This window comes from Capra hircus, chromosome 13 (genome assembly GCF_001704415.2).
Source record: "Capra hircus breed San Clemente chromosome 13, ASM170441v1, whole genome shotgun sequence".
Classification (NCBI taxonomy): Eukaryota; Metazoa; Chordata; class Mammalia; order Artiodactyla; family Bovidae; genus Capra; species Capra hircus.
This window is the reverse complement of record NC_030820.1, coordinates 66,550,102-66,560,302: the sequence shown is the minus strand read 5'-3', so window position 1 is coordinate 66,560,302 and position 10,201 is coordinate 66,550,102. Positions and strand designations below refer to the sequence as shown.

At 44.6% G+C, this 10,201-nt stretch overlaps 1 long non-coding RNA gene across 2 annotated transcripts; it reads right to left on the bottom strand.

Annotated features, from left to right (window-relative positions):
- Window positions 6,956–9,894, bottom strand: LOC108637373. 2 transcript variants are annotated; one of them, XR_001918978.1, is made up of 4 exons: window positions 9,716–9,894; window positions 9,469–9,582; window positions 7,522–7,586; window positions 6,956–7,261 (listed from the first exon to the last, which is right to left on the bottom strand). It is a non-coding gene; the product is annotated as an uncharacterized LOC108637373 (long non-coding RNA). The 2 variants fall into 2 exon arrangements; XR_001918977.1 differs by lacking the exon at window positions 9,716–9,894 and having other exon boundaries at window positions 9,469–9,640.

Below are 10,201 nucleotides of genomic sequence, written 5' to 3'. Positions count from 1 at the left end.
GTATGGGTAGGATGTGGACAAGCTGGAACCCTCCTACATTGCTGCTGGAAACATACAATGGTGCAGCTGTTTTGAAAGAACAGTTTGATAGTTCCTCAAAACGTTAAACATGGAGTTACCATTTGACTCATTAATTTTGCTCCTACTGGAGTTAGGAAAAAAATAAACATACATCCACACAAAAAGTTGCACATGAAAACTCATAGCAGTATTATTCACAGTAGCTTCAGAGTATAAACAACTGCCCCCCCAGCAAGTAGAAAAAACCTAAATGTCCACCAACACCTGAATGGGTAAATAAAATGTGGTACATCCATACAATGGAATATTATCCAGCAATAAAAAGAAATAAAGTACTGATGCATACCAGAGCATGAATGAGATCTGAAAACACTATCCTAAATGAAAAGATCGCATATGCTATGATTCTATTTTACATGATGTGTCCAGAATAGACAAATAGAAAATAGAGTAGTAGTTGCCTAGGGTCAGGGATGGGAGGGTGGAGGTAGGGTCGAGAGCATAGGGAATGACGGCAAATGAGTGTTTCCTCTGAGGGATGATGGACAATGTTCTAAAGTTATATTATGATGGTTGCCCCGCTCTTTAATACACGTAAAACCATTGAATTGTACACTATAAACCTTATGGTATGTGAACTATATCTCAATAAAGCTGTTTAAAAATAAAAGCATACTCCATTCCTTTTTTTCATACTCTCCCCATACCTAGATTGTCCCTACCTTCTGCTAGTTCTCTGAATGCCCCCAAAACAACCGATTCTAAGGCCCAACTCGAATGCCATTACAAAGATCTCCTTGATCTATTTCCATTAGAAATAATTTCTCTCTCCTCTGAACTCCCACGTTAATTCACATCGTTCACTCAGGGATGGTTTATAAGGCATATATCATGTGTCTGGCACTTATTACATTTCACAGGATTATTTAAAACCTGATTTCATCTCTGTTACTCTGCTGTGAAATTTTGGAGGGAGGAGATTACGTCTTGTTCCCTTTTGTATACTCAGAACCCAGCTATGTGACAGGCACCCAAAAGGCATTCAAGGAAGGTATATAGAATTCATTTTACATTTCCTTTTTCTTTCTCTAAATAAATATTTTACTTATTGGGCTTCCTTGGTGGCTCAGTGGTAAAGAATTTGCCTGCCAATGCAGGAGACAAGGTGCCCTGAAGCAACTAAGTTCTCCTGTCACAGCTACTGAGCCTATCCTCTGGAGCCTGAGAGCCACAACTACTGAGCCCACATGTCTGGAGCCTGTCCTCTGCAACAAGAGAAGCCACTGAAATGAGAAGTTGTGTGCACCTCAACTAGAGAGCGGCCCCTGCTCCCTGCAGCTAGAGGAAAGCCAGTGTAGCAACGAAGACTTGGCATGGCCAAAAATAAAAAATACAGCACAGTATTTTAAGTATATTTTTAAAAATATATTATTTATTCATTAATATTAGTAATATTTGATGTATTTATTTTTGGCTGTGCTGGGTCTTTGTTGCTACGTGTGGGCTTCCTCTAGTTGTGGTGAGTGTGGGCCAGTCTTGCTTGCAGTGCTTGGGCTTCCCAGCTGCGTAGCTTCTGTTGTTGCAGACCACAGGCTCTGGAGCAGAGGCTCAGTAGTTGCGGCACACAGGCTTAGTTGCCCCACAGCATATGGGATCTTCCTGGACCAGGGATCGAACCCATGTCCCCTGCATTGGCAGGTGGATTCCTAACCACTGGACCACTAGGGAAGCCCTACACTCCCTTTTTCTCACATCAGCCTTCTCCCAGGATACAGCTTCTCAACAGCAGGTTGAGGCATCGTTGTATCGTCCATAGGAACAGCCTAGCACTTAGTAGTTTTGTTGAGTAAACAGAAAATGATTAAATGATGAAGATGGCTTTAGTTTCCATTGTGACTATCCAGTGAAAGTTTTTCTAAAGGAAATGAGGCTTGTCTCCAGGTGTGGAGGATGGAGAGGGATAAGTGAGGATTTGCAATCCAGATGGGGAACAGAAGAAGGAAGGAGTGTGATCCTGCAAATATCTGCATGGTACAGGAAACAATAGAAGGTACCTCAAATCCCACAGATGCTTCTAAGGAAAGTGTGGAGGTAACATGTGCACACTTGCTCAACTGATCAGTTGTGTCTGACTCTTTGAGATCGCATAGACTGCAGCCCACTGGCTCTTAAATCCCTTAGCCCAGAAGTTACACATATCACTTGCATTCACATCTTTTGCTGGAACTGGTCACATGTTCTCTACCATCTCTAAGGGTACTGGGAAGTGTAGTTTGCCTATGTTTCCAGAAAAGAGAGGAAAACCAAGTAGGAAAGAGCATTTATACTCTCTACTCAGAGAATTTAAACAAAACAACAAACAAACTCGACCTAATAGACACATATAATTCTGCATCCAATGCCTTATTTTCAAACACAAAAGACAATTTACAAAATTTGACTACAACTTGGGCTATAAAGCCAGTGTCACTAAATTTCAAAGAACAAAAATAGAGCATATTATTTAACTAGTTATTTCTTATAACTAAGGTATAAATCAATAATAAGAGTGCATTAGCAATTTCCATATTCTAAGAAATTAAAATACACTTCTAGGGACTTTGCTGGTTGTCCAGTGGTTAAGACTCCAAGCTTCCAATGCAGGGGGCATGGGGCTGATCCCTGGTCAGGGAACTAAGATACAACATGCTGTGTGGTGCAGCCAATAAATTCATAGGGGAAAAATTTTTTTAAATACACTTCTAAATAATGCATGAGTTGAAGAACTGATAAAGAAAGCTAGAAAATATTTTGAATTGATAATAAAGAAAATTCATATCAAAATTTGTAAGTGTAGGTAAATTGTACATATAAGGGAAATTTATAGTCTTAGACACATATGTCAGAAAAGATAAGAAGCTGAAAATTGATAAAAATAAATATCCGCTCCAAGAAGTTATAAAAAGAATGTCAAGACAAATCCAGTAAAAGTAGGAAGAATTAAATAATAAAGGAAAGAACAGAAAATAAAATAAGAAAGCAAAGATTAAACCAGAGCTAAAAGACGGTTCTTTGGAAATACAGAAAAATTGAAAAACCCCTGAATGAAGTTAGTCTAGAGAAAAACAGACCTGGCACCAAAAAAAAAAAAAAAAAAACAATATTAGGAATAAAAAGTGGAACATCACTACAGATGTTGCCAACATTAAAGGAAAAAATAGGGTACTTTGAACAACTCTGATCAATACATTTGAAAATTTAAATGAAATGGACAACAACTTAGAAAGGTACCTTATACCAACTTTGGCACAAGACAAAATAGAGACCCTAGAGAATCCTCTAACAATTAAGAGCCCTGAGAATCTCTTTCATTAAGAAACCTTCAGGTCATCACTGGCATATTCTATCCACATTCAAGGAAGAAACAATTTTAGTTTTCTGGAGACTAGAAAAAGAGTAATATAATCCCTAATTCATTTTATGAGATTAACATAACCCACAGACCAGAATAGCACAAAGATAAAGCAAGAAAAGAAAGTTACAGGCCAATTTTATTTAAAAATATAAATGAAAATATCCTTAATAAAGTGTTAGCCACAAAAATCACTATATAAAAGGATGGTACAAAAGTAGGCTAATCCCAGAAACACAAAGTTGATTTAACAATAGAAAATCTATTCATACAAGTCAGCACATAAACTGATTAAAGGGCAAAAACTCCATTCAGAAAACCATTGGATAAAAAAATAAATATTTATTCATTATTTTAAAACTAAAAAGATGATAATCTACAACATTATGAACAGAAGGAAATTTCCATGCTTTGCTAAAGACTATGTCTGTGGCCACCATAATTAATGGTAAAATATTGCAAGCTTTTCCTCTTGAGATCAGATGCCTACTGCATCCGTTTTATTCAACATTTTACTGGCAGTTTTATCCAGCGCAGTGAGATGGGAAAAAGAAATGAAAGATGTAAGATTTAGAAAAGCAATGAAAGATGTAAGATTTTGGAAAGAAATAAAAATCATCTTTCAAAGGTGCTACAGCTAATACGTATAGAGTAAGGCAAAATGTTCTACAACTATGTTATCTAAATTAACGAGAAAATGTAGCATTTTTGTTGGACTCAAAATAAACATATTACAAATATGTTTCCATAGAACCACCCACTGAATTATTGAAGGAAGCTACCACAGGGAAGGTTTGCCCTTGGAGGACAAGATCTTCTAAACATTCAGAGATAAACCTGTGGGAACGGTTTACTCCGTGTGTGAGTGAGCTTCCTATCAGTGGAAGGGTTCAAGCAGGGACAGGATGAGCTGGGTCCAAGGGGGCTAAAGGCTGGTTCTCCCCAGGCTGGACCTCAGCTCTTCTCACACTTGGCCCCAGGAGGCAGCCTCTCTCCTTTCTTTTGGCTCTTGTCAAAATTAACTTAATGCTTCTGGGAGGTAAAATGAGCCAGGATTTACGGCTCCAGAACACAATTGCTAATCTTATCGCTGTCCACTCCCCTTGCCTAGACTCCCCTTTCAAAGAAAACCCACAACGATATTTCTCTTGCCCTGCCTCTTGCCTTCCATCCCCACCCCACCAGACTTATCTACCAAGTCCAAGTTCTCTGGCAAACAAAACAGCTCCCCCGAGGGGGATGGGTGTTGGCCTCAGGGTTTTCCACAAGGGAAAACTGGAGAAGGTTCACCCTGTTCAAAACCTTCCAAGGCTCCCTGCTGCCTAGAGTCAGGGCTTTTCCCCCAACACCACAGACTCCTTGAGAAAGGCAAATCCTTCTTTGCAAACGGCACTCTACTGAGATTTACTCTGTGTCCAGCACTGCGCTAAGGCTTGACTTCACTGACTCCCCCATTAGACCTCATGAGGTAGGATCTATTATTAGCTCCAGGTCACTAAGTGAGAGCTTGGGACTGGGTCAGTCTCACTTTGAGCCACACAGTCTGAAACACCATGTTAATCTGTTTTTTTTGTTTGTTTGTTTCTTTTTGGTTTTCCCCCCACATTATTGTCTTCCTTCCTTCCTTTCTTTTTCTTTCTTGGAGTATAATTGCTTTACACTGTTGTGTTGGTTTCTGCTGTTCAACAAAGTGAATCAGCCATAAATATACATATTTTCCCTCCCTCCTGAGCCTCCCTCCCACCCCCCATTCCACCTCTCTAGATCATCACAGAGCACCGAGCTGAGCTCCCTGGGCTACGCAGCAGCTTCCCACGAGCTGTCTATTTTCTCACTGAGAGTTTATATAAGTCAATGCTACTCTCCCAGTTTGTTCCACACTCCCTCCCTAGGTCCACATGTCTGTTCAGCATCTCTATTCCTGCCCTGCAAATAGGTTCGTCTGTACCATTTTTCTAGATCCTGTACATATGTGTTAATATGCGATATTTGTTTTTCTTGGTTTGGTTTTTGTAACTGTTTTCCAAGAGAAGCTCGACATAGTCCTTTAAAGGCACAGCAGGGAGCAGTAGAGCTGCTCTCACGCCTGGACTGCTAGAACTGCTAGACTTTTCCACCTCATCCCCCGAAGCAGCTCCCTCAACGGGCACTCAGCCACCAGATCCACCGTCCTCACAGGAGGGGCCCAGGAGGCAGAGACTTGTGGCTGCAGACCTTGGAGTCCGACCTGTGCTCTCTAGTTACCTGAGCTTAAGCTTTGGTTTTCTCACCTGCAAAATGGGGCTAAGGCCTTGCTGCTTTTTTAGGGTTTTAGTGAGGATTAGACGTGATCGCTAATGTAAGGGTTCATCACCTGGGAGGTGCTCCTTACATATCGCCTGCAGTTATTGGCAGTCTCTGTGGTTTGGGGTAGCCCCTTAGTACCTCCTTCTGGCCTCCCTGGTGGCTCAGATGGTAAAGAATCTGCCAGCAATGTGGGAGATCTGGGTTCAATCCCTGAGTTGGGATGATCCCCTGGAGAAGGGAATGGCGACCCACTCCAGTATTCTTGCCTGGAGAATTTCATGGACAGAAGGGCCTGGAGGGGCTTAAGTCCACAGGGCTGCAAAGAGTCGGACATGACTGAGCAACTTTCACTTTCACCTGCTGGTAGTTCAACACCTTAAATCAAGGGCCATGATCTCTAGAAAATGCTGTGACCCAGGAGCTGAGGCAGCTCTGACCCCTGCCGGGGACATGGCCACAGAGCCTCACTGGCTTTCCTTGCAGCTGTAGCATCCGGGCTGATGTAGGGAAGCATGGCTGTGAATAAATCTGTCAGTTTCCTGGATGCCCCCCATCTTCCCCACCCCTATCGGGGACCCCTGCCTCATAGGAGGGCTGAAGCTAGCTGGCAGCAGAACCGCATGTTGGCTGAGCCGCTAGAGAACTCTCAGGCTGGAGGCGTTAACCTTGCTGCCTGGGCCCTAGGGTTAACCCTTTCCCTTCACAGCCCCAGAGAAGTTAAGAGCAGAGCACATGTGAGGGAGGACTATATTGATTATCCCTTGCTGCCGAAGAAATTACCCCCACATTTAGCAGCTGGAAATAAATAACTATTAACATTCAACTTCTGTGGCTCAGGAATCTGAATGTGGCCTCACTGGGAGGTTCTGGGTCAAGAGATTTCACAAGGCAGGAAGCAAGATGGCAGACACGTCAAGGCTTGACTCTGGGAGGATTGGATTCCACCCTCACTTGTGTAGCTGTTGGCCAGCTTCTGAAGAGCTATGACCCAGTTCACTCACACGTGCCTGTGCACGGAACTGCCTCGTGTCAAGGCAGCTGGGCTCCCCCCATGCCCTCCCCCCTCCACCTCTGTGTAAGAGGTGAAGAGGGAGAAAGACAAGCATCCAAGCTGGAAGGTACAGACCTTTAATAACCCACCCTCTTCACCCACCACTTGTGATGCTGTTGCAGGAAGGGGGATCCTTTCCTGGGCCGAGAGTGGACTCTTGTCTAACACTCGGAAATGAATTGTCTGAGGAGACACACGTGTTGACAGAGCAAGAGGCTTTATTGGGAAGGGTGGCCTGGGTTGGGGGCAGGAGGGTAAGGAGACCTAGGAGGACTGCTCTGCCACGCGGCTTGCAGTCCTGGGTTTTATGGTGTTGGAGTTACTTTCTGGGTTGTCTCTGGCCAATCACTCTGACTCAGGGTCCTTCTTGGTGGTGCACGCATTGCTTAGCCACGATGAATTCCAGTGAAGATTCTGGGAGGTGGTGGGACACGTGGTGTCTCCTTTGGACCTTTCCTGAACTCTTCCGGTTGGTGGTGGCTCCTTAGTTCCATGTTCCTTTCCAGTAACCCCTGTGGTAAAATGTAAAATAACTCAGGCAAACAGTTACTATGGTGCCTGGCTAGGGTGGGCAGTTTCAGTCAGTGCGTTTCCTCTGCCAATGTTTCCTATTTCTTAGCTGTCAGTCAGTAAGCCCAGCCCACACTCGGGAGGGGAATTATATGAGGGTGGGAAAACCAGGAAGCCGGGCGTCACTGGGGACCATCTCACAAGGCGCCCACCTCAGAGGGGCCGCGGCTGGGACACACAGGTAGACCTAAGGCTGACTCACCTTCAGATGAACCTCTGCAGAGCTGGGAGTTGGCCTCGACTCCTCATTCCATCTATCGCCAAATCCTGTTAATTCAAAATCCTAAATCGTTTCCGAGTGTGACCACTCTGGACTGTCATGGCTCCAGTCAGGCCCCCATCATGTCTCACCAGGATGTCATAACTCCATCACCATCTCCTCACTGGTCCCCCTGTATCTATTCTGCCCCCCTCTGCCCCCACCATCCCTTCCACCATCACCTGTCCCTTCCTAACAGCATTCAGAGGAGTCAAAATGCAGACTTGATGCTGTCTGCCTTTGCTGAGAATGCTTCAGAGGCTCTCCGTGATCCTCAGCATGAGAATTCTCCACAGACAACAAGATTCTGCAGGGTCTGACTCGCCCTGGACCTCGACAGCCTCCCCTCACAGCACTGCTGGCTCCTCTCGAACAGGCCCTGTGCCCTCTTGACCCAGGTTTCCCACATGCTGTTCCTCTTCCGGGAACACTTTTTTTGTACCCTTCACCTAGTCAGACCCTCATTACCCTGGAGATACTGGCACAAGAGTCACTTCCTTGAAGAAGCTGACCCTGTCCAACCCTAACGGAGTTCAAGTCGTCTGTTGAAAACTCATCCTCTAGTTGTAGCGTGTTGCCGGCCCTCTGTTCCTTAATCTGATTGGTCGCTGTCTGTCCTTCCCCAAGACTCTAAGTGCCATGATGGCAGCCACCGAATCTGGTTTTGCTAGCTGCAACCATTGTGCTTGTCACCAGTGGGTGCTTAAGAAACATATATTTAAGGGACTTTCCTGGCAGTTCAGTGGTTAAGAATCTGCACTTCCTTTGTAGGGGGTGCATAGGTTCGGTCCCTGGTTGGGGAACTAAGATCTCGCATACCACTCGGTGCAGCCAAAACATAAAAAAAAAAAAAAAAAAAGAAAGAAAAGAAAAGAAACATAGAGAATTTTTTTTTAAACTTAAAGTCCTTGGGAAGATAAAACTACAATTTTAAAACAGAATTCATTAGAATCATAGAATTTTGAGGCTCAAAGGGGGCTCAGAAACTAGCTAGAGGAAATTAAGGCCCAGAGATGGGGAAGGGCTTTCTGGGCTGCAGAATGAGTGGAGACCGAGACAAGAAGACAGACCCCCGGATGACCCCTTCGCCTGCCACTTTCCATCTGCCATGAGCCCCACTAACCTCCTGCTGCTGCTGCTAAGTCGCTTCAGTCGTGTCCAATTCTGTGTGACCCCATAGACGGCAGCCTACCAGGCTCCCCCGACCCTGGGATTCTCCAGGCAAGAACACTGGAGTGGGTTGCCATTTCCTTCTCCAATGCACGAAAGTGAAAAGAGAAAGTGAAGTCACTCAGTCGTCTCCGACTCTTAGCGACCCTACGGACTGCAGCCCACCAGGCTCTTCCGTCCATGGGATTCTCCAGGCAAGAGTACTGGAGTGGGGTGCCATTGCCTTCTCCGCACTAACCTCCTTTTACCACCTAAACTTCACCAATGGCCCCTGATAAACACTAACATATCACCTCCATCAGTCCTAAGACCTCGGCACAAAAACTCCAGAAGCTGCTGACAAAGCCTCCCTTCAGGTAAATTCTTTTCTTAGCTCTGCAACTACCAGTTCCAAAGATGCACAGCCAGTCTGAAAACAGCCATTTCACCCCACGTCAAGAACAAGCCAGCCCTGCCTTTGAAAATTCTCCATTTGAGGCATTCTCCATTCCTCGCAAGTGGAGCTTTTGACCTTTTGATTTGGCCAGGACCTAAGAGGTTCTGGGCCAATTCCAAAAGGGAAACTGAGGCCAGAGAAGGGCAGACTTTCGCAAGGTCACTCAGGGAACCAGTGACAGGGTGAGGACCAGAACCAAGGCCTCTCCACTCTCTGGCCAGTGGCCCCTGTGTCTCTACAGTAGGCTGCAAGGAGTTGGACTGGATTAACTTAAGGGTACTTACAGGCTCTGATCTGAGGCTAATAGATTCTTCTTTGAACAGAGATTCTTCCTCAGACTGTGCTCAGCTGTGCAAATTTCTATCTCAGATCTTCAGCCGAGAGTAACTTTCTAAGTTCTGAAATGAAAATATAGCATTCCGAAACAAATCAGCCTTCCGAGAAAAAACCAACCAACGTTCCAAAAAAAAAAAAAAATCCAAGCTGGTATTCAAATTAGTTGCCAACATTTAAAAACGAAAATATTTTTACATGCAAATCCAAGTTTCCACATTCTCATAGAAAAATCTGCCAATCTGTTATAATCCTGATCTTCCCCTCCAGTGTATGACACTTGGCTAAACTACCCAGCGGCTGTCACCCTTGTCTGTCCACAGCTGGCCACAGTGCCTGCTTCCTGTTGCCTTCCCAGGTCCTGAAGGCATTTGAATTTGGAGCCCCTGTTCCTTCGGGGTTTACAAATTCCCTCTGTAACTATTCCCCAGGTAACAGGTCACATAGGCACTGTTTGATGCCAATAGGGACAAGTGGTGTGCTTCCAGTCTGTTCTGCGGCTGGCCAAGTAGATGGTGGTGGGGAGGGAGAGCTTGATTTACACCGTGGCTTATCTGAATCCATGTATAACAGGTCATGCTGTAATGTACTTCCAAATTCTAATGAATTTTAATTACCTCAGAACCAGGACAGTCCATGCTTGTTTTGGTTGAGACAGATAAGAAATGACTCTAGGAAATGACT